This window comes from Zootermopsis nevadensis, unplaced genomic scaffold (assembly GCF_977971745.1).
Source record: "Zootermopsis nevadensis isolate Lab colony 2312 unplaced genomic scaffold, Znev_1.0 Znev_ptg000021l, whole genome shotgun sequence".
Taxonomy (NCBI): domain Eukaryota; kingdom Metazoa; phylum Arthropoda; class Insecta; order Blattodea; family Termopsidae; genus Zootermopsis; species Zootermopsis nevadensis.
The window spans coordinates 7,579,807-7,604,252 of record NW_028259153.1 but is presented as its reverse complement, the minus strand read 5'-3'; the positions used below and the strand labels follow the sequence as shown (position 1 = coordinate 7,604,252).

The window sequence follows — 24,446 nt, the reverse complement described above, 5'->3', positions numbered from 1 at the left end:
TATGGCTCTCCGGTCCGTATTCGGTCCACGGCCTCCCCAATTCTCCTCTTCCATTTGGTCCTCTAGTTAGGTCCATTCTGTCCGAGGTTTTGAATGAGGTTTGATGAACCAACTGGCAAGTATGAAATCTTCATATTAACTGCTGATATCGCAGTAATGGATCGTAAATTCTGTTCCTCGGAATTAAAATCGTAGAAGGTCAATGTACGTGATCCTGCTTTGCTAAAAGCGTCGGAAAACTTTTTGATAGTTCCGAGACAAGAGATATTTAGACTAGACACATTTGAAATTTAATTTGGTAACGACTATTTTGATAAAGAAGAACACAGAAGTTTTACTTGACAAGTTGCCTCACGCGATACATCTCATCAGCAGCAACAGACCGACAAGGCTTCTGCCGCGACAAAACCCTCGTTTTAGTTATGAGGCTCTGTTTACCATTTCCAGCAATGCGTTCCTTACGCAGGAATGGTGTCTTCTAGCAAGGGACGATGTCATACGCTTGCGCAGGACTCTGCCCTTTTTGCCCTTAGCTTGTTGGTACTGCTAGGTCCAGAGACAGGGACTAGCTCTACGGATTGGGCCCAACAGAGTCGGATTTTTACCTGGAGACGGAGAAAGACTCCAGTCTCCAAAACGCCATTTTTATTGCTTTTTGGTCTTGGGTTATGCATTAGGTACAAAAAATAGTTTGCTTCAACAGCTTAAGAGAGACTCGAGTCTGTCACCTTAGATCGTGTAATTTCCTCTCCGAAACGAAAGAATTGCCTTGGCGTCGTTCTGTTATCGCGGTTGCGTTCCTGTCAACAGAAACCATTCTTCTTGTCAGGAGTCGAACCCAGTGTCCAGGCCTTCGTTTCCGTAATCTCCTTTTCGAAGCTGAGAAACTCTGATCCTAGCGTCGTTGTTCTGTCTCGCTTAGTTTCGGAGTTAAAGGAACCGCCCTCGCCGGAAATCGAACTCAGGGCACTTACCCGGTGTCCTACGTGAGCGATTAAGTGCGAGCGGTGCGATTTGCGTGGGTGAAGCGGAAATATCAAACTGGCTGTTTGTATGGCGCTGTCCTAGGTTACAGCGAATCAGTCAAGAGAGTAAAGCGGCCGGATTCCGAGATCAAATATTTTGATATTTTCGCGCAGGTCGCTGCGCTGGCCAGTTAGGCGCATGCGCAGATAAGCTCTGACCGTGCAGTACACTGAAGTTGCATGCGCAGGAAGGCCGTGTGTTTCTCTCCCGCAGGACACAACAAGCGATTCCCTTATGTCATATGACACCCCATGCTGCTTATCCAGCTCGCACAGCTCGCTTCTTATCGCTTACCTAGGACATTGCCTTATACCCCAGAATACTGACCTTCCTGTGTTCTCTCATTTGTCCTATGGAATAAATACGCCATATTTCTTCTTCACGAGCCGCAAGCGAACGAGTAAAGAAAAGCCAACCCTCAATTTTGAGATTCGCAGTATTTACTAAGGGAAAATACGACAGTTTCTTACAAATTCATCTTCTGGGTCTCAGACAGTTTTCGGACTTGTGACCTTGGTCAGTCAAATCATTTCCCAGGAAGAAACAGAATTTGCCTTAGCTCCATTCTTCCCTCGTACTTGCATTCCGAACAACATGAAACATCTTTAGCGGGATTCGAAGGAAGGAAATATTTTCTTTGGCCCAGCGCCCGGGCACCTCAAAAATCAACTTTAAAATTAATCAAGTATTCTGAAACCGGACGTTATTTTTAAATAGGGGCAACTGGAATTGCAGTTTTTTCTTATGCCTCTTCTCATTATTTCTAAATGTATTCTCTTCTTATAGGGAAAGTACTTATTAATTATTGACTTCTTAAATTCATGACTGAATGTAACCAAATTATAAATCAGAGTAATTCTCATTGTGTTTTTCCAACTATCAACAATGTGTAAATATGGACCGACAATGGTCACCCTTTATGCGTGTATAACAATGCAAGAAAAAGCATTGAAATTTCTAACACGCCTGCAACAAATATGGCTCTTTTCTCATTTGTTATGCATGCAATATAATTGCCTGAATGAACCGTATTGCACTCCATTCCTTTACCTAAGAAACTAATTGTTACGTTATCTGTTTATCCTGCATTGTTGTGTTACATTACTGCCGTCAACAATCCGCTTTCGTTATTGCGGAAAGAGCTGAGCTGTGAATCGCTTGTAGAAGTGCGTAGTACTCCGTGTTGCCTAGGCCACGGCCTTGCCCAACACAAATTATAAATTCGGGCACCGCCGGGAATCGAACCCGAGACCCCAGGATTACAAGGCCAGCGTTCTAACCGCTAGACCACCGTGGCGTTAGAACGTACATAGCTTACCAAAACTTTTTCGCAGTGAATTTGATATGAGAAATGTGTCATAATGTTTGGGAAGTTGTGCAACATTTCCGTGCCTAAGCACTGTATTTAGAGAGATCGCTCGAGGGATTTGAGAGGAAGAACAGTAAATTCAATTTGACCGTGAAAAATTTCCTGGAATAGCTTTCGAGCGAAATGAAATTTGAACACAGTGGACGGATATGTAGCCCGTAGCAGGTGGAAACTAATAGAAGACACAGCAAATGCAGACTTTGATGGGGAATAAGAGAGAGAGAGAGATGTCTGTGCTAGAGACAGATTCTCTTTTGTTTAACTCTTTGGTAACCTAAATAGCTTTTTGTCGTTTTGTTGGACGGTCTTTAGAGCAAATTATTTCTGTGAATTTTGACTTGTTAAGAGTGTCTCGAGGGCGCTTGACAGTGTGAGGTGAAGCAACTGACTGCTGGGAAGTTCTGACCAAATTTCCCACGAGCTTTCATATTTAAGTATTAGAAGGGACAGAAAATTCTAGAGCAGTCGGAAGGTTACGTCATTTGGGGTGAAATAGCGAAGGTTCTATTGTTCAGGCTATCTTATCAGTCTGTTAGTGGTCGCATGTTTTCGATGAGAAATTGCTGGGAAATTGTACGGTTTTACGATACTGTATCAACTAATAATGCTATGTAGCGTAGAACAGTACAGATGGATTTTATTTTCAAGTAGCCATTCTTACGGCTGACGTTTCGGTAACTTACATTTCGAAACGACTGTTACGAAACGGGTTTCTTTGAGGTGCTTTCAAATATTATAAGGATATTCCATAAGTGTATAATCAGTGTAACGTATTTTTAATGCAAAGTAATAATAATTCAATTCAATTTATTTATTAATGTGCATGACAACAGCCAAACAAACTAACAGATACAGTATAGAAACTGCCAAATACTGATACCATTAGAGTGTATAAATATTTTTAACTATACAGGGCTATATAATGTTACAAAAATGTACGCGGTTTGCATAAAACACACAGAAACACGTGAGGTTGAAAACTTCTGACCTATACCCTTTTCAGTTATTTGCCATATACATTTAAAATATTCCCTACTTTCTTGCAGTCATTAGAATTCTCTTTTAAGTCAGAAATTCTTTTCGTAATGTCTTAGCCTGTACTTCTCTCCCTATCTCCCTTGATGGCAGAACAATTATTTTGTATTTCTCATATTTCTTCGTTTTATTTATCCTTCGCTGTACTTCCACATTTCCGTTATACATCTTATCGTGTGTCTGCCTCCTTATAATTCAGGCGTCTCGAGGTCCTGAACACTTTTGAAGCAGACTTTCTGCAGATTGACAGCTCTCATGTCATCTCACAGGCTCAAAAGGCAAGTTTTCGCCAGCGTGGTGTGTGTGTATACAATACTTCAGCCAACTCTGTAGGATAGGGAGAGGGGGGAGAGACAGCTTTAATCTGTGGTAATTGGTTTGACGCTCGGTGTCGAGTCTGTTGCCTGTTATCTGTGAACTGTCAGACACGAGCTTAGATCCTCAGCGGTATCATATTCACGTGCCAGTCCTATACCTCGTATTTATCTAACTTGACTTCGTGTTCTGAAATGTCGGTCAGGTCTGTACTCTCTAAGCTGAAAATACCGTTCATGTCCCCACATACCATCATCCAGTTACACGTTTCTTTATTTTATTACTAATGTCCCCGAATGCGGAAAGCAAGAAACTGGTAGAACTAGATCCACCGATTATGGCCGCTGACCTTGTAGGGAGTGCCCAGTATGCGGACCACTCAATGAAGGAAGGAAGGAGTTTTCGTCGGTCGGTACAGTCTGTGTCAGTGCAGCAGTGTAGAAGCCTGATAATTGTTGTCTTGTGACTGTGCTGTGTTAACAACATGCCACCCGTTCGTTGCAATCTCCTTTCTGGTCGTTGATAACGCCTCAGACAGACAGACCACCGACGTCTTAATCAAAGAAGGACGAAATGAAAGCCTGGCTATTGGAAATAAAACATCCCATTTTGTGACAACGTGTTGAAAGTTCAACCGTACGATTTAATCAAATTAAATAAGTCAAAGCACAAATATTATGTGATTGATCAGATTTTGGCAGACAAAGAACGTACTGTGCTGAGACTTCCGCTGTTCAATCCCGATTTAAACCCCATTGAAATTATTTGGGCAGATGAAAAACAATGGGTTGCAAGCAAGAACACATCTAAAATTAAGGACGTCGAGCATCTGTTAGCCAGAGATTCTAAGAAATTGGGCTAGAGGAATGGGATAATGTACGTCAGCATGTGGAAAAATTAGAACAAATTTATTATGAGCAACAAAGCATGATCAAAGAAGTTATTGAACGTATTACAATTGAAGATATTGGAGCGGTAGTGATTAATCGAGTGATGTCAGAAAGCGATGGTCTGTGAGCAGTGGAAGAACTGGAAAGGGACCGAAGACTTGTGAAGAAGATAAAATTATCTAATACTCTCTGTAGTCTTAATTTTCTAGTGATGTGTAGTGTAGTGAAATCGACTTTCCTGTGTTACATAACGTGGTGATATTTTATTTGGAGTGTACAGTACGCTGCCTGCTGCCATCCCTTCCAGCAAACTTCTGCTAACTGACTCGCTGCAAGGTTCCAATTCACAAAAGTTCAGTGGTCAAAAGCGCTGGAACGCAGTATACCTGGTTGACTGGTTTGTTAACAAGTGAGGACCGAAAGTTTGGGGAAAGAGTAGTAGAATCCCTCCTTCCCCCCTTATAACCTCCTTTCAACCCACGGCCGACCGTTCAAGAATAAACTTATAGCCACCTATAAAAGCGTCCACCTACATCATCTGACGCTTTGGAGCCGGAAAATATTAGACCTGATAAGACAGTTTAAGCATCTAATTTATTTAGGATCTGAGAAATCACACTGGTCTGGGTTTATAGCTTACACATGTTTGTGTCATTAAGCTATCCAAATTTTAACATGTTCGTTTACTAAGGTCAAGTGTTGTTTAAGGAAATTTTGTACGCGCGAAATGTCGAGTTACTGAACGTCAAAGTAGGTGGTGCACGTAATTACACACTTAGACTATGCTTGTTGTTTAGAATAACGCTTAATGTGAATGAGAACGTAAGCCTTTGGTATTAAAGTCTGTCGTGGTAATTATGCAAATGTTTCGAAGGAATTCTTGTGCAAGGGGGTGCAAATAAGACTACAGCTACGTTCCAAGTTTGTGTAGAAATGAATAAGAAAGAGGTGGGAAATTGCAGAATCTAAATGAAACTTGAAAAATTTATCCAAGTCTTGAAGATGGCTGTCTCCTGGGTTGTTGCTCCGTGTAGTATGGTAGAAGTTTACCGACGTTTCAGAAACACTTGCTGCCTCAATCACCATCTACAAATCTTTACTTTATCTTGGATTTGAGGAAATATACATGTCACAATGGTGTGAGAGATTAAAATTTTATTTTAAATTTATTGTTCAGCTCATATTGATTTCATATTGGGCTATTTAAATAACATAGGCCTGAAGACACTTTAAGCAGACGTTCAAATGATAGGTAGAAACATAGGCGTTTGACACATAGATTAAAGAGGCAGACAGACAGTCACAGCGTGTTTTGTTATAGTTTGTGAAGAAGGATTTGACTCGTGTTTCAAACTCGTTATGAAAGTCTTCGAGTTTGGAAACTTCTCGTACATATTTGTGACGCGTGTAGTCTAATGTACACGGCGCACACCCTAATCCTTTAGAAAATCGAATAGGTTCTTGAAAGAAACACTTGTAATGCGCGTGCCTCCGGCAAACAAAGTTTCAGACTCTGGAGCTTATACAAAATTGATTTCTTATTGCGTCGGTCCTCCTATTATTTCCAAAACGACATCCAATATTAAGAAAGTCAGTGTGTCTAAGCACAGCGTCATGAAGGCGTATGAGGAGGTAAATCTGATAGCACAAACGAGGAACGAGTGTTTGGAAAGCAGATTTGAAAATGACGTATTCTGTTTCATTCACTGAATGCCTTAATGTAATTGTCCTATTTTGGAGTATTTTTTTTTTCGTTGGTAAGCAGACGGAATTAGAATTAGATCTTCGCTCTCCCTGGTTTATGCGGTGTTACCCAGGATCCGTGAAAACAGAGGTGAAGTTATTGTTAAACGCCGCCCCGGTCCTGACCTCCCTGCGCTTAAAACCAACACGTCAGATATGAGTAATGACTTAAGTTGCCTTAATCATAGGAAGAGATTGAAACGGCTGAGTTTGATGATAGGTCGTGGAGGAGGTGAGAGGAATGCCGATGACATGCTGCTATCTGGCATTGACCGCTGGTGGATTATGGGTAGGAAGTTTATGCTCTATTTAATCAAGCATGTGAATTTCAGAGAGGGCAGGGATGATAGCTTTGAACTTACATTTCATAGTTTCACCGATCGGATGCCGGGGACATACGCTTTCCTGTGTGAATGTGGTACCTGTGGCACCACGCTTTGCCATTCTGTGTTCATGTAAATAGAAGTGACTGACTAATTGGATGAATGACTGACCCACTAACGAATTGAATAACTAACTCACGAACTTAATGACCAATCAAGTAACAAAATTTGTCTTTGTCTCAACACCGCTAATGTTCAGGGCTGCTTTTGGTGCTTCAAGAAAACCTCTAATGTAATATTATGAAAACACAATCACATCATTTGATTGAGTAAAAAGAAAAAAAATAACTAAACAGCCACCTTAAAAATCAATACAATAGATCAATATGAAAAGGAGAGACCGATGTAACACGAGCGCATTATTAAGGAAATCAACCTGGGGTTCGCGGATCCGCAGACGTTGGGGTTTCACACACCTGCTTCGGGTTATACTTTTCTTATTTTTCTCCCGGCACTCAACATTTCTCCTGTCTTTTTGCCACCTCCCCTTCGTCCCTTTCCCCCTGTGTCATCATCCTAATCTCTCTTCGTCCTCTAACGATTAAGGTAGCGAGAAGTTCCGTTTGTCTTGAGGGAACTGCATCATTGCGCTGTTGATTGGATTCATTTGGCTTAATGCAGACGTCAGTTTCGGAAGAGGATCTTGTGACTGCATATTGCTACAGACTTCCGGCGGGCAGGACTTAGCTCCTTCTTTCTCTGAAGACGTCGTTCTGTAGGAAACAGTAACCAAAGGAACTAACTGTGTATTAGTACACAATACATGTATATATAAACCCTGTTAAGTAGATAAATAGCCATTGTCTGTGTAATATAAGCAGGACAAAGCCACTCTAAAGGGTCTGGTATTGTCTAATTAATTATGCAGTACCGCGCGGAATTGCTGGGTGCAGGGGGGGGGGGGGGAGGGGCATGAGAATTTCTTTATGAAGTGGCGCTATGACGTTCGCGGGGAGTGATGTTTACCTTGTACACGAGACCGAGGATTAAATTATTGCTTCTTATCAGGCGATTTGTCAGATGTTAAGTTCCTGCAGGAGTTAATGTTGATCTCTAGTAAAATGTTACCTCAACTCGTTCTAATCCGCCAGCAGTTCTTAAAATGTTGTAGTTTATCTCCGTGTTTATAAATTCACAGCGGTTTTTATAACCAGTGGTGCTCGAATGTCGGCTGTAAAATTCTCTGAATCATCACGTGACATAATTTGTGGAGTCCAAAATGTGTTAATTAACCACCGTCATGCGTTTTTGTGTTCTCATGTTGTACCTTCACAATTAATTTTTTTTGTAATGTTCTTAACTATTTATTTAAGTCCCTAGCGTAACATCCTCCTTATTTCAGAATAGCTGTGATCATATTTTTACGTTATTTTGTCAGTCTAATAATTTGTTATTATTTTCTGAAATAGTTTTAATTCCTTAAACTGTTCTGTGATCTCTGATATGTGGGCTGTTACGAATAATGTACGTGGAAGAAACAAGGTAGTGAAAAATATTAATATAATTTATGCGTAGCTATCCAACTTAACAGTAATACATGAAGCAGTCTCGCTATCCAGGAAAGCGGTGATAATTTTCACTGTTACAGTTTTCTCATATAAAAAGACAATTCCCTTCCTGCCCTTTGTAAAAGATAATTTACATTGAATTCTGAGAAGCTGAATTTGCCAAGCTAATACTTCTGCAAGACAGGAATGTTTAAGAATTTCTTCCAGCTTATTTTGGTGGTTCAGTTTTCAAATATGGGGTGACTATGCTTTTATACGTTATCGCAGTCTTGGTAAGGCACATTATTTTCTCTGCAGTACAAATGCAGTTTTCAGTAATGGAGGCTTGCTTACCACAGACTTATATTATGAAGGAAAAGAAAATTCAGAGAACATAAATTAGTGGGGAAATTACGGAAACGAAGGTTCACAAGAGCCCTTCACCGGTTTACATCCTGTGCCAGATGAATGAAATGCACATCCCCAAACCCTATTCTTCCAACATTAGTTTCAATATTTTCCTCCCATCTACACCTAGATCTTGCGAGAGTTCTCTTACCTTCAGAATTTTAACTAAAATTTTGTACGCAGTTCTCATTTCATCCATGCGCGCTCCATTCCCCAAAAATATATGGTGAAGAGCGCAAACTATAAAGTTACTCATGTAGTTTCCAGTAGGTACCGGAATTTTCTTGGGAATAAAGTAGCCGGGTGTGAAGCTAACTAGTCAATTTATCTTGTCGTTGAGATTAAGAGTGTATGGAGCTATATCTCTACTCCTCCATACGCCTGCATGGCGCGGTGCTTAATTAAGCATCAGGACAACTTTATCTCTACATTTGGCCGCATAAACCAGTTTTGAAGGAAGTAAATACTCTGTCAGGTAATTGGCTTGCTTTCTCTCATGTGCAGTTACTGTTTTTTTATGTGTCAGCCGCCCATTGTTTCAAAGGTTAAGACTAGCAAGGCATGTAGAGGATGTAATTAGCTTAGACCTTCTAGCTAGGCAGGTTGGTGGAGGTTACAATATAGTTTCATAGTACCAAGAACAAAAAGTAATTTGCCTGCTTAAATTGTACTATCTTGACTGGGGACTGGACCCAACTAGAGGCCTGATTGCAATGCCTTACAACAGCGTAACTTCACTGTAAAACATTTTAAGAGAAACGGTGTTTGTCTCGACTAAGAAATTGTGCGTCTTTTACGAAACCGAAGTTTTGTTACTTTGTTTACAAGAGGAAGTTACTGAACCATATCATGAGTCAGACGAAGCCAATCCGCAATCTCAAAATGAATTTCGTTTTGATTCATTTTAATATTATCTTCCCATCTACGTCAGTGTATTTCAAGCGCTTCTTTAGTGTTTCGGATTAATTTTCTTAGTTGTGAGTTTATGTTTTAAAGTAAGACATAAAGAATGGTTAGTGTTAGTTTGATGCCGTCTTACAAGAAGTTTTCGTAACAATTAATGATGACATTTGTTCTGTTTCGAATAATTTGAATTATAACAATTAGATTAGAGGTTGTAAATTAATAACTATACAGATTTCCGTCTTCTGGGTTGTTGCGCTGTGTAGTCTGGTCGATGTTAACCAACGTTTCAGAGGTCATACTGTCTCCGTCATCGCCCTGATGACGGAGGCAGTATGACCTCTGAAACGTTGGTAAACATCGACCAGACTACACAGCGCAACAACCCAGAAGACGGAAATCTTCATACTCACAGCTGTGAGAACCTCAAGTCTTACATAATAACTATACAGTTATCTATTTGTTATGTGCTACTGAACATACCCGAAGAATCTTTACTGAGAAGTTACACACAACACAGACAATATTCTATCATATATTCTCTTAACTTCGAAATTAAACTTCGCAGGAAACTTTTCCGATTATAAAAAGACTGTGAGGTGGGAATCCTACAGATACTTAGCGACTCTGGTATGAGTGGGCGAAGGAAAATCTCAAAAGTACGGTCATATAGGTCAGTAAGGTTCATCATTGTAACCAGATACCCCACGAATTTGTTACAGAATAAGATTCTTTTGTCGTAAGTAGGCTTATATTGTCGGACAGTAGAAATATAGGTTTGACAGTTGCAATTTAAATATTTGATACGATACTATAGTTTAGAACATGGATGTGCAGCAGCCGGCCTAACAATTAGGGGCACGCATTAAAACTCTGCGAGGCGCACACATGTTCTGTGTAGCGGGAATGCTCGTAATAAAAAGAACCACAGTACAAGCAGGGTCGGTTCCATTGTTCAATGACGTACTGTTCCCACTGTGGTTGGTGATGGAACGGCGGTGACATGTCCAATGGTTTTAAGCGTGTCATAATGTCATTGCTCATTTTTTGGTGATATTTAAAAAAATAAAATGGACTCATAATGGTGAGGTTGGATCTGTTTGCCAACATATTTCATCTCCAAAATTACTCGACGGATTTAACCTAAATGAAATGTGATGTTCAGTTGGTTTGTTGATTGGTTAGTCAGTCAATCAATCGTTTAGTCACGCATCGAGCTACTTGATTACTTTAAAGCCTAGTTGTACATACCTGTACCATCTGTAAGTCCGAGATATGCGATAAGCCTCAAGAGGGAATCGAACTCGGGAATATTTTCTTTTTTGAGTTTCGACCCTGACGTGATCTTGTGGGCTCATGGAAGACGCATTTAAAATTTTCCGCAAATCATCATATCCGTTCTCGAGCTATGAGTGAACAAAATAATCCTACAATTTGAACTTTACTCGAAAAGTTGTGGGAGCAAGGTTAGGTTTTAGAGGTTCGTCAGTGAGCGAGTCAGTACCGACAAATGAAACCAACACTTTGTCCCTAGCTTGATCTAGCACATAATTATGCAGCATTAGATTGAACTACATTTTTACTATTGCTGAATTGAGATGCAGTAGCTCTGAAGAGTTGTAGTGTTATATAGAGATAATGTCATTGCAGACCTAACCTAACCTAGCAGCAGCGGTTGGCAGATCCCCAACCGCTGTGGGAGTGTCGCCCTGTTCAAGTTCCTGGCCGTTGTTAATTGCTCTATTGTTTAATCTGAGGCCTATTCATTGGAAGGTGCTCTCTGTCACACACACACACAATGTTGGATTGCAAAGACACGCCACGGGTCGAACCGTGTTGCGCCACTTTTCAGTGGATTTGAAAACTTTTTTGTTTGTTTCAAGCCTAACCTATACAAGGTGTTTGAAAAGATGGTGTGCAACGTGGGATATCGTGTTACAGTTGCTGTGGTACGTATTATGTTACTGGCTTAAATTTGAATTCATTGAGCTGATATTTATAAAAAAATCCCTCTTACGTAACCCCTAGACTTTTCACGGTAGTGACCTGTTTTTAGCAAATGCATTCCGTTCATATACAGAGTGAATGTTCAATGACTAGATTTTTATGTAGTCCCGCACAGCCACTTGTGCTGGTCTCTTTAAAGAGTTTTCAATATAAATGTACAGAGAAACCATCATAAGCAGAATTCGAACCAAGGACACTTTTTCGTGGTTGAGGAGTTTATTTCTGTATGCTGGTCTTATATGTGTTCTTTTACCATAATTAGTTTCCAAAATACAGAAAAGCTCTTCACTGGGACTCGAACTCAGGACTTTTTCGGCGTTGTGTCTTTCGTTTCTCAGTATCCTCGTCTAAACAACCAACTTCGGTCTTGGCGCCTTCCTTCTGTCGTGCTTAGTTTTCGAACCACAAAAAAAGACCGTCCGTCACTGGGACTCGAATCCAGGACATTCTTTTTTGGAGATTAGATCTTTCTGAAATCTCTTCCTGATTTCAGGGCGTAAGCATGTCAAGTCTGTGGCAAATTGGCTTGTCTCTTCTTCGGATATAAGCGAACATACACACACACACATACATCCCCAAATTTTAGTCTAGATTTCGAATAGATTCCAACTTTAATTTAAATCCACTGATTAGTATCTGAGATAAAACTTGCCGAAAAGCTGGCATAAACTATCTCAGCAATATGAGTTCATTTTATGAATTTTGTACATTGTAATGTAGAATTGAAAGAGCTGTATTTTGAGATCGCTTGAATTTTGTTTGCGAAATACGATAATTAAGCAGCCTAGTGACACTAATTTTGAGTGGTTGCAGCTGAATCGTAGTATAGCGTATTTGGTTCCCAGCCGTCTGTCAGTTGAATGATAAGTGTCCCATCACTACTCCTATTAGCCCCTAATAAGCACTTCTGCAGTCACTGGACACGAGTGGCTCTGGAGAAGAGGGCAGAACGCTTGCATGTTGTGCCGAACTCGCAAAAAGGCTCTTCTGGGGTCTTTGGGTTGAATCCTGGAGTATATTTTTACGTGTGATCTGTAGTGATTTTTGTGTATTGTGTGAATAATATTTTATATGGTATATACATTTCTAAGAAAACTACCAGGCTGTTTTGATAAAGTTTAGTATTTGGAATGTCTGTAATACTAGTTATTGAAGGAGTTTATTTTGTTCTATGCCATTTCAGTATAAACAAAATGTTGCACTCAACTTTAGCGGATTTTTATTTGGATTATTTATAATATAAAGATGCTAATTTTAAGTCTTTCGTGACGTTAGCCTGCGATCAACACTGAAATTTTCGTCTGGCTTCTTGTTGATCAGAAGGTGGAATTTAGCCCACGTAATTACTGTACCTTGAATTGTGGACGTTTTTACCTTCTCCATTGCAGTTTGTGGGATTAGTCTAGTGGCTCGTGACGTCACACAGTAATACCTGGTTTGTTGGCATGGCACTAAGCAGATTTGTGATTGATGGAGGGTTTTAAGGGTGAATGGTTGGTTCACATGAAACAAAGCCGATCACAGAACTGTTCGCTGATGAATTGAAAGACAAAAGAGAGACAGTCTGAGAGAAAATGGCATGAAATGAAACACACTGACAGACTAGAGAGCAGAAAGAAACAGCCTTCAGTCGAAGGCGCATTATTTTCGATGTTTCAGATGTTTTTACACCTACCATTGCGCAGTTAATATAAACTTCGTATAAAATGGCATGGACGAGGCAGTCTGAGGTTAGTCAGACTTTCTGTTGTTATGTTTCCAGAGATTATATGCTCTTAATTCTTAGTTTGAGACTTAATATAGACGCAGTTTGAAGCAGGGTTATAATCAGGGTCTTAATTTGAACCTTGAATGTGAATCAGTATCTTTTAAATATTGCTTCTCGGTTGAGTCTGACGACAAGTTTATAGGAGAATGTTTATTCCGTAATAAACAACTCTCGTCTTTTAGGCACTGAAAGTATTCTTAGCATATTCTGTTATTTCTTCACGTTGCGTATTGGATTCAGCGGAATAGGTGTCGTCCCTTAAGCTACCTGAAGATGAAGAGAGATCTATCGTATAAAACAAAATTACTTTTTAGGTTTCAAGGTTTTTAAGACTTAAAAAGGCAGACAATTGATGAATTTCAAGACGAAGGCAGCAGAAACACCACCACATACATCACCATATAAGACATTATAAATTTTGCTGTTTGGATTTTCAAGGGCTCCCAATCTTTGAAGACGCACACTATTTGCTACAAAGGAAAAATAAAAGACGAGAATGAACCAACCGTGACTAATTTTAACGCACTAATCCCACATGTGTTCGGCGAGACAAAAAATCCACGAAAAACCAAGATCAAAATACTGAGACGTTTGGAAGAGATTCGAACCCGAGTGCGAAGCAGCACTGCCAACCCTTACGTCTCAACGTGCGGGAAATCCTGTTGGTAGCTCCGAATATGAACAAGACTTGAAAGGTTTAATGCTTGAAGTACAGCGACGTTCCAAAGGCATTCTTCACGCCACATCACTTAGGTCACTGTCGCACTAATGCGACCCTAATGCCCTGTTGCGCCGTAGACCATTCTTGCATGACAGGGATCCGAGGTCATTGTGCAACAATGTCTTCAAGCAATGACCTTTCTTGTCATTGTTGTGAAACTGACCCTGGTCGTGCAGGTTGTCTACCCTGAAGGAAAACCGCTACGACATGGACTGGACAACGAGGTGCTTGTCGCTCACGCTAGAGCGTGAAAAGCACACAAAAACAGCTGTTCAGATGAAACCAAACACAATTGGATAGTGAATCGGCATGCTCGCATCCCGCGTATGTTCGTACCCGACCGCGGGAGATGTTTAGCTGGGAGGTACATGTGGGCTAAAGCCCGTATTAAGTCCAATGCAGCGTAAGGAGAGGGTAGATAGTCCATTGGTTTTACATCCCGCCGTACTGCGTCCCAGCCACAAAGAACATCCAGACACAGCAGTGTGCGGGAAGTATAACTTCAGCTGGGGAGAGAGGTATTACATTAAACTTAGAGCATTTTAAGCCAGTGTCTGAGACTCTTCCAAGGAATTACGAACGGCCCGGTCTTCGGGGTATGCACTAAGATGTACACCTGAAGGCAATATGGGATGTGCGGTTAAATTACATTTCGTGGGCGACGTCTTTTCGTCATGTTCCGCTGACAGTTGTTGTCTAGTTATACGAAGAGGAGTAGTCTGTTGAAATCTGGTCTCGTATCAGTTAGTTTGTGATACATTCTGCAGTTTAATTAGAATTTGGATCCAACCGCTGTCGTCAGCTTCTGAACTACTTTTTATTGGTAGTCAGTTTCGTCAGATATTAACAAAAGTTAAAAACGTTTCAAATTTCATTGTGATTTCTATGTTCTTTTTGTTCCTGACGTAGCTTCATGTGAAAGTAAATTGGCCCGTTAATATAGCCCACACTGACGTTACAAATTGTATCGATCTGTCTGCCCTTGTCGGATATGAAATGTTCTATGTTTATAGTGTACACTTCATGCAAAGAACGCATTAAATTCCAATCCGCATTGATTTAACTGGCGTGAATTGCCTCTGATGTGATTGTAATGTCGTGACACTGTTTCCCAATGTATAATTTTATTGTTATGGGAATTGAATTAAGTGTGGCGGAAAATTACACTTTGATGCAAGAATGAAAGATTTGTCTTTTCACCTTGCTTACGTTGCATCGACATGAAACGCTTTAAATAATTGTCTGCTAATGTGGAGGGCCCCAAGCTGATTTGGGGCACACTCCTACCATATAACCCCCCCCCCCCACCCACGTTCCTGTGCCCTGCTACATTATTCTGCTGTTGATGACGTCGTCCGTTATTAGTGGGTGTGTTCATTAATCATGAAACGGTGCGAGTGAGCGACTCCAACGCCCTCATAACGGACTGTGTAGTCCGACCCGCTCCCAAATAGACACACACACACACACGCCAATCCTGATGTGGCGCATCTATTTTATTTAACTCTGTGTTTCAGATGAGATGCCTACGAGTGGATATAATACATGTAATTAGAACTGACATAACAAAGGGCTGGTCGGAAAACAGAATGAACATATCATAAGCGACGAACGTGTATTCATGTCATGACATTGTACAGTGAGCTTGGTGGGCGCGTGTTTTGCGTCGCTGAAAAGAGCTGATATTTATTAATACTGTTACCAACATCAGTCAAGTAGGTGATGTTGAGAGAAGGCAAGAATTTTTGGTTGAAAAAATGTCTGTGGGAAGTGGTCGCCTTTGAAACCGAGGATATCGGAGGATAACATTAATGCGCATAAAATTCATATTTGTTATGTCATTGTATTGTCGATAATTAACATCTGTGTTCACCGTCAAATACAGTTAAAATGCGGCATCAGTATTGTTGTTTCTACGTAAAACTAGTGATACACATAACTTAATGATACTTTTTAAAAAATAAGATGCTTAGATTTAAAAATGTTGACCTGTATACCTGAAGATATTTGTAACACAGACGAAACATGTATGATGAAAAACAAATAAGTCACTATTTTAAGTTGCATTTATATCACGATGAACATAGGTGTAAAATAAAATGCATTTTGGGGAAATAGTTTACGCAGATGAGACGTGACTCAGAATAATGTCGTAGCTTTAATTTTCTCGGTGCTGAATTTCCGGTTTCTACTGCCACATAGTCGCTAGGTCCACAGTGTCTGTTATAGGACTTAAATAACAGACAAAATAAATATGGCATTCGTATTAAATTTTAGATTGACTTATTTCTGACTTATTTAATTACGATTTTCAACTATAGGCCCATAGTTTATAGCAGGGCGAGTTTATGTAAATTATGAATTGAAAAATATTTTAACGACAGATTAAAAATATTGTAAACATAGGCCTATTTGAAATAATACAGAATGCACTATACAGATTGTTATTTGTGGTTATAACGACATGTTCCTGTATATCGACACAGTGGTATGGAACATAGGCCTGTTTCCAATTTCTGACAGGCTTACACTAAGCTAGCTCTATTTAAATTTGACGTGGTATTTGTGAAATCCTATCCACAGTAGCAAGTACTACCTGTCTCATTAGAGGCGCATTGTTCAGAATAGAAGCGATGTTGTTTCATTACATTCCGATGTGTTGTTCTGATACTGCAACCATTTGATTATCTCCTTAACACAGGATCTAATTTTGGATTTCAGTGTAGTAGTGTTTGATATTATTTTGCCCTTTAGCTTGTCTGCTTGTAATATCGCAGTTTAGGGACAGATTTCTAAGAGTGGCAGCTTCGTGTGATATTTGCGTATGTATCGCTCATGTGATTGAAAAAATTGCGAAACATCTTTTTTACGTATTTAATTTTTGTTATTTATCAACATGATCGCTGGAGGATACCGTTTTAAAACTATACTACCATACCACGAAAAAATATTCCACACCAGTGAGTTTCAATTTTTTAAAGACCTGAAACCACAATTCCACAAGGATTGCGGGCTGCTGGGTTATGAATGAATTTATTGAACCTCTTGGAAATTAACTTAAAATGCTATATAACTCGTTAACACAAGCAGATTCACATATTACCCAACTACTTCTTTTAAAAACGTTTCGATTTGTTATAGTCACTAAAAATCACATAATTTATGCGGTAACGATGAAATTATTATACACAGTCATTATATCAGTAAAATACGCGGTCCGCGCAAAATATATTGGGCGGCCGCGGGTTGATAACACCTGCCTTATGATAAAGGTGCTGGGTATGCTATACATCGATACTAAAATCTGCCTCCACCATCGCTCTGATGATGGAGGCAGTAAGAACCTTTGAAACGTTGATAAACTTCTACAAGATTACATGGCACAACATCCCGTACTCGATGCCATGAGAACCTACAAGACCACTTCAAAACTTGTTATCTTGGGAATGCTTTCAGAATTATTCTCCCCTGTGTGAATCACAGGATCTTTTGAAATCTTTAAATAACTGATATACTTATCGAATGAAATTCAGTTGTTAGAGGAAAGTATTTTTGAAAGTTCCGTGTACCCCAGTGCACCTTACTTGGATCTGGAGTACAATTTTACGTTCCTGTTCAAATCTCTCTTAAAAGTGAAGTTAGAAAATATAGAAAATTCAACTTTCACGTTGAACAAGCGGTTACCTCGAAAGACCTGTTAAAATGTAGTTTCGTGATTTATTGGAAAACGATGTATGTGACGCTTGACGTCACAACCTTTGAACACCTTGTTTGCGTCAGTGATGCCAGAGGCCACCCACTGAGTGTGGGATTAGGTGCCAGCTCCCCCCTTCGATTCCAGTGCTGCCAGGGTGCGAACAAACAGTCCTGTAGGCTTGGGGTACCGCTCACTCAATACAGTCTACGTTCCCATTCACGAGGAAAGTCCATGAGAATCAGCAGGGATATTATCTGAATGTAACAAGTCGGTTACTCGTGTCTGCAGATGACGTTAATTTATAAAGCAAAGACACATTTACGATAAAGGTACCTTCTTGAGCATTCAGACAACGAAAGTCGAGATGTAGTTTGGAGACACAGTATTTGATTCCGTATCCAGAGATAGGTTATCGACACTGAGGCTTCTCGTGAGTTTCTTCAGTTCATCTAAACAATATGACCTGCTGACACATTTTAAATCATTCAAAATTAATTTCGTTAGCTTAACATTTTCGTCACTGTAATAATTGAAATTAAGAAAGTCTCGTTAAAATCAAGAACTACACACCTTAATGCTTTCAATGTCTGGAAGAGTACAAATACTTTTCAGCGACAGCAAATGATAATAATTATATCAGGGGAGATTTTGATACTAGGATTACTTCCCTTCAAATTCAGTCGTACGTATATACGAGCTACAGACGCCAGCGGGAGTTGGTTATATACTTCTGTTCATATTGTTTACACATACAAATTTCCAGTTAACGCTTATAAACAGTTTATAAAATGAAAACCAAGAAAATTGGATATGTTGGAGTAAAACTGCTATACATACCCGTAGATACATATAAATATAGCTTATCCTGATGGACGCTTTACGAGTAGTTTCTGTTTTCGGAACAAACTACTTTTTAGGGTGAACTGTGGTTAACCTCACGCCCAACCCTCATTCGCTGTATGAGAAACACTGATCTAAATTGTTTGATACTTCCTTTGTTGGGGGCAGAGAGAGCTGTGTAACACTTCGCCTGATTTAACACGAGTTTTAATGAGAGTGCAAGTTCTCTGTTAAAGCGCGGTTAGTGGTTGGCACCACTGCACGGCAGTAGGGCCTCTAAACGTATTAATCATTATCGGCGCGTTATGTAGTAGCGAATCCTATCCCAGAGTTTTGACGGTAATGGCCTATTGCTCAGTGCATCAGGGACAAAGCGATACACAATATTAACTATAAAGATTGTAAAGAAATTAAATTAAACTGTACGGTTAAAAAAACGTACTAAGATGGTTTTAGTACAGCCAACTAGAGAAAGAAGCTAATGAAGTAATTAACTGGCCAAATCATAAACAAAGTAAACTAATCTGTTGGAGAAAATTGAGGTGGACAAGAATTTGTCCCGGCTTTTACGAAAACCGAAATTTCATCACAGTGTTCATACCATACTGTCTTTGGATCCTGGCCTGAGCCAGATTTATCCATTTCTGAAGCCATAATCATATTTATCATCCGATATCTTGCCTAGAAATTTTTTATTTAAATTTTATGTGCATTTATCATTTCCCCCCATGCGTCGTATTAATATAAATTATTTTCGACCCAGTAGTCATAATCACGTAGGGTGAAGTGTACATGTTATGTAATTTTCAACACCCTCTTATAATTTCTTTCTTTCTTTGGTATTCATGTTTACCACAGCACATTTACTGCTGCAGTCTGTGTTTTACAATTTGGAGTAAGAGATTGGCTTTTATTCCTGTATAAAATAAACTGTGAAATTAAATTTATTTGTATTTTCGACCTAATGTAGCAAGATATTTACATTATATGAAGATGGCTGTCTTCTGGGATGTAGCGCTGTGTAGTCTGGCAAAATCGTTTCGACGTTTCAGAGGTATTTGCAGCTGCCATCGTCAGGGCAGTGAGCCTGCAACTTCGGAAAACATCTACCAGACTACACGGCGGTACAATCCAGCAAATAGCCATCTTGATACTCGTCGCTGTGAGAACTCAGATCCTATTTAGAATGTAGTTAAGACATCGGAAGTTGAAAGAATGTATTTGTATATTTTTACAAAGGAGTTTCTTTCTAAGCGTTCGCACTGTGGTATATAGGCCCACAGGAAACTTTACACAGACTGTACTGAATAATCGATAGTGTAGCAAATTAATAACAAGTTTTAACCACGTGGCATTGTCAACCAAGTGACGGATGCTGGGATGTGCACAACAATAGGCTTGCCAACATACCCCTTCCCTTTAAAAACCAACACCTGCCAAACACACGCGTTCCAGTATGCTTAATAGTTGCGTGTTGTCTGATGCTTCGTGAGTATTATCTTCCTCCCCACCCCCCATACTCCTACCACAACCGACTGTCCCAAATGGAACAACGCGCCCAGATTTTGAAAGTTACCCGATTCGAATCTCGACCAGAAACACATTATTCAAAGTGGGAAGCAGTGTGTTGAATTGGCCACGACCGCTCCGTCAAAATCCTTATTTGTATGTTAAGTTCATTCTACTGTTAAAACAAACAAATTAAAGAAGGATTTGCGGTTTTCATGGTGGTGAGCCTTATCACACTAGCTTCTAAATATATGCACTAATAGTGCATGTGAGTGTAGCACATTCATAATTCTTAGTGTAGTTTGCTTTGTGACGATACGAATATACGAAACTATCGCAGTACGGATATGAATTAATTTTTCTGTTATTTAATTACGCTGTATAAAAGCCTATAATTATTCCATGTCAATGTGAAGGCGGTAATAAATGACGAGTACATAGGATTTCCAAAGAAACAGTCATGGCCGATTTAAAGGAAAGCCTACAGTCCTGATATTCACTTGACGAGGGTGAGGAAAACTACAGAATATCTAAGGATACAATGAAATGTCCGAGGCTCGAACCAGGTACTGCAGACGTTTAGACCGATAACAATAGATTTTCGTGAGAGGCACAAAATCATCTCTTCCGAACTCTTAAGGCTTTGAATTATTTCGCAACAAAAGAAGCAAGTTGAATCCGTGCCTGCAGACATGAATTTTTAATTTCTTGTGTGCTTGTTTAATTCCCCGTTCATCTCATCCTTTGCTGTATAATTATTCTGATAATGTTAATTGGAGATTAAGGCTTGTAGCTTTTTAAAAAGAAATGTTGGACTGCCTTGTGCACCAGACTAGTTCGTACATTGCAATTGTCTTACAGCCTGCTTTTGTGTACAGTGCGCTGGAGAAACCTACGTATATTTCGAGCAGATTGTATACGGAACTATAATAAATATAGCCATTAATAAAGCATGTTGGAAAGGGGGGTTGGGGGTACGAATGTGCATACGAAAGGGGTTACCACTTCGGTCATTATTAGTAATTTCTCTCATGAGAGTAACCCACAGACTTTTCATCCTTTTATAGTTTGCCCACACATACAAATTAGATGCAATTTACAATAAATTTCAGAAACAGTTTTGTTACTCTTTTCTTTACAGTTTTTATTCTGAAAAGTTCACTTTGCGTTAAGGAAAAGAAGGGGGTGGGGGTGGGGAAAATCTTAGAGCAATGGCGGCTGAAAGTTTCTTTGCTGAAGAAGAATGGTGTGCGACTTGAGAAGCAAAAGAATATTATGAGAAGGGAGGCTGGTTGGCAACTGCAAGGAAATTCAAGCTTCATTTGCATTACATTTTCACGAGAGATTTATTCTGATGAGTTTTTTGTTATTGTTGTATTCTTGCGTAAAAGGGCTTGGAGGGGGGTAGAGACGTTGGTCCATCCTTAATCCTAATCACTTGTTGAGCTTCCACAAGAACTCCAGCTAACCTGCGTGCTACAGTTTGCTCTGTTTCCCAGAAGAACAGAAGCAGATTCCTTGTAGATAAAAAGGATATTTTTGAAGGGTTCTTGCCTCGTCTGTACTGGGTTTCACTTCGTATGCTTAATTCAGAAAACTCGTTAACCAGATTACCAATTTCAGCAACATCTGTTATGGTCTGGCTTGGATAGGTGACCATTCTGATGATGTATATACATATATACATTTTCTAATATTTTTGTGTGTATGAAACGTAGTTTCTCGCGTTGTAGGACTAATATAAGTACATGCAGTGGATATCCAGAAAATTTCCAGGGACTACATCGGCATTCTGGTAGTACCTGAGGCTTTATGCTGCAGCTAACGATCCCCCAAGATCATACATGGGCGAATATTGAGCAGTGGTCGAATGATATTGACGGGGGAAAACCGAAGGACTCTGAGAGAAACCTGTTCTAGTACCAATTTGCCTACCACAAATCCTACGTGAACTGACCTGGGCTTGAACACGAGCTTCCACGTTTAGAAGCCGACGAATAACCGGCCTGATCACGGCCTAATATAAGCTCACAAGTATGGCTACTCGGTTGCGTTATGTATGGATGGTACTTAGGAGGACATGAAGGGAGGTTGTCGGTTGGATTAGCTCTGTGCGCCTGTTGAGAATTGAAGCTGGGTCATGAACCTTGTGCTCGGTCTGATAACACGTTATGTGGAATAAGGACTAGGTATTCGTTTCAATGCCCTTATAAAGTTGAAGAAAGCTGAAATGACATCGCGGTTCCAAGGCTCCAAACGCCACTTGAAAACTGTGTGGAGAGCTGGAAAGTTTGATTTGGAGGGAGATGAGAGGTAGGCTTTTCTGCTTCGTGGAACTTTCGATAGTTGCTTGTCGAAAAATATAAAAATTCGTGGCAGTGGCGGATAAAATATATAAACTATATCGTGGAGGATCGTGGAATGAAAATAAATCGCACATCCGTAGCCTTGGCAATAGCCTCACGATCCGGCTGCCTTGGACTTGACGAAATATCGCCGATTATCCATGTGATACGAAGTTTGACGTGCCACAGAACCGGTTCGGTTCATAATTTGGTTTCATAAACCAGGGGAGTTACTAACAAGCGTGTAGCAACCAATCTGTGACTGTACGACGGAGTTTCGAATCCTAGTGGTGCAAAAAATTTCTTTTCTCCGTCGTCCTAGCCAGTGGATACCAGATTATTTCCCCTGGACTATAGCGGCCGAAGCTAACCACCCAGTGCGGATGATAATAACGCGTTGTTATATTTCCACCCCCTCCCCAATACGTCTGCATGGCGTGGTGCTTAATTTAACACCAGGGACACCTTTTAATTCTTTACCTATAAGCACGTGTAGTTGAAAGAGTGTCGTAAAATAGCCTAAGGATCCGCGACGCTCGCAGATCCACCGCTGCGTTCAGGGTCGCGTCGCTCTATGTTCCGTGTCAACGTCCATGTGTTTGCACTGCACTCGACTCGACCGATTCGGAACACAAAATTTGCCCCTCTTTGCGACCCCCCCCCCCCCCCCCCAGTCGCTTCCATATTTCTTCCTTCGATTGACTGTAACTTGTCGATTGTTTCCTGCGAACTGTTGAGCCGAATGTAATGTAGACGCCCTTCAGCATAGAAGTCCCGATCTGTTCCCTCTATTGCAGATCTTGTTTGCTGACTAATGACTTTTGAAGTTCTGATATTTCACAGTGAATTCAGGTTCAGAATTATGTTTTTATACCAGAGAACAATTTAATTTTCTTTGTCCTGAGTTAGGTTTCGGATAACGGTAATCCTGCTCTTCGCTTCTACGCATCCACACCACTTGATAGCAGAAGTAAATTAAAGTTGCTACGAGAATTTGTTATGTGACCTCGTATCTTGCGTAAAGCCACGCTGTTATTGATCTCCTGAGTTGTAACACCGCGTGAACTTGCAAGTTAATATAAATATTCAAGAGAGAAATATTGCCTCTACGTTGTCTACCTGCGAGACTACGCAGGTCAGAACCCAGAACAACATCGTTAACTTCACCTCCGAGAGTCTCACACGGCTTCTACTTTCAGGGCTGAAGATGTAGGCAGTATGTTCTTCAGAAAAGTTTGGTATGTACCCATAAGTCCACATGGCGTTACAACCCAGAAGGCCAATATTTACAGTACCTTAATATGACTATAAATCTGCGCAACAGGAAAATACGTTTTAAGAGTTTAACATGAAATTCCCTATTTTCTTCGTGTTACTAGAAAACACTTTATTTGTAAATTGTAAAATTACATTTCATGATCTGAAATGATGCTTTGTTTCTTAGTAGATTGATATTAATGCACCTATAGCATGTGTATGTAATCTGGACGTGCCTTTAATGAAAGGAAACTTCTAATTATTCTGTCTACACAAATTTTGGTGACTTTCCACTGAAACTGTTTCGCTCCCAGTGTTGCTTTTGTTATTTATAGTTTCGGCTTGGTGGTCTATGTTGGTAGAAGTGTTTTTTTTTATATTTTCGTACGTATCTCTACGTGTGAGATTCATGGTGACCGTGACTTGCAATTTTGTTCTGTGTGTGAGCAGGTGGTCGTCTTTATTGAAGTGGTGAGTGCAGTGATAGGTTGTAGTAAAATGACGGAGCAGAAATTCAACGAGAACAGCGTTAAAGTGAATCATGAAGCAGTTGTGAGTAATTAAAATAATGTAATTAATACTACAAAAACAGCGAAACAAAATTAGAGGTGTTGTATTGTACGATGGTGATTTCATGTTCAGAACAGAGTCCCGTGGCAGGCTTTTATGTATATGGGAATGAAGTTTGAAGCTCCGAAAACACGAGAAATGTTTTGACTAGTTTGACACCCGTAAATTTCCAA

The 24,446-nt window shown here is 40.0% G+C and overlaps 1 long non-coding RNA gene across 2 annotated transcripts in view; it reads left to right on the top strand.

Moving 5' to 3' along the window:
- The first annotated feature begins 24,097 nt into the window (after window positions 1–24,097).
- Window positions 24,098–24,446, top strand: part of LOC110836827 (uncharacterized) — a 234,325-nt gene continuing 233,976 nt past the window's right edge. The window contains exon 1 of one of the 2 annotated variants that reach the window (XR_015536153.1): window positions 24,098–24,255. This is a non-coding gene — a long non-coding RNA (uncharacterized LOC110836827). The remainder of the gene's footprint in view (window positions 24,256–24,446) is intronic. The other variant, XR_015536152.1, reaches the window with a different exon arrangement.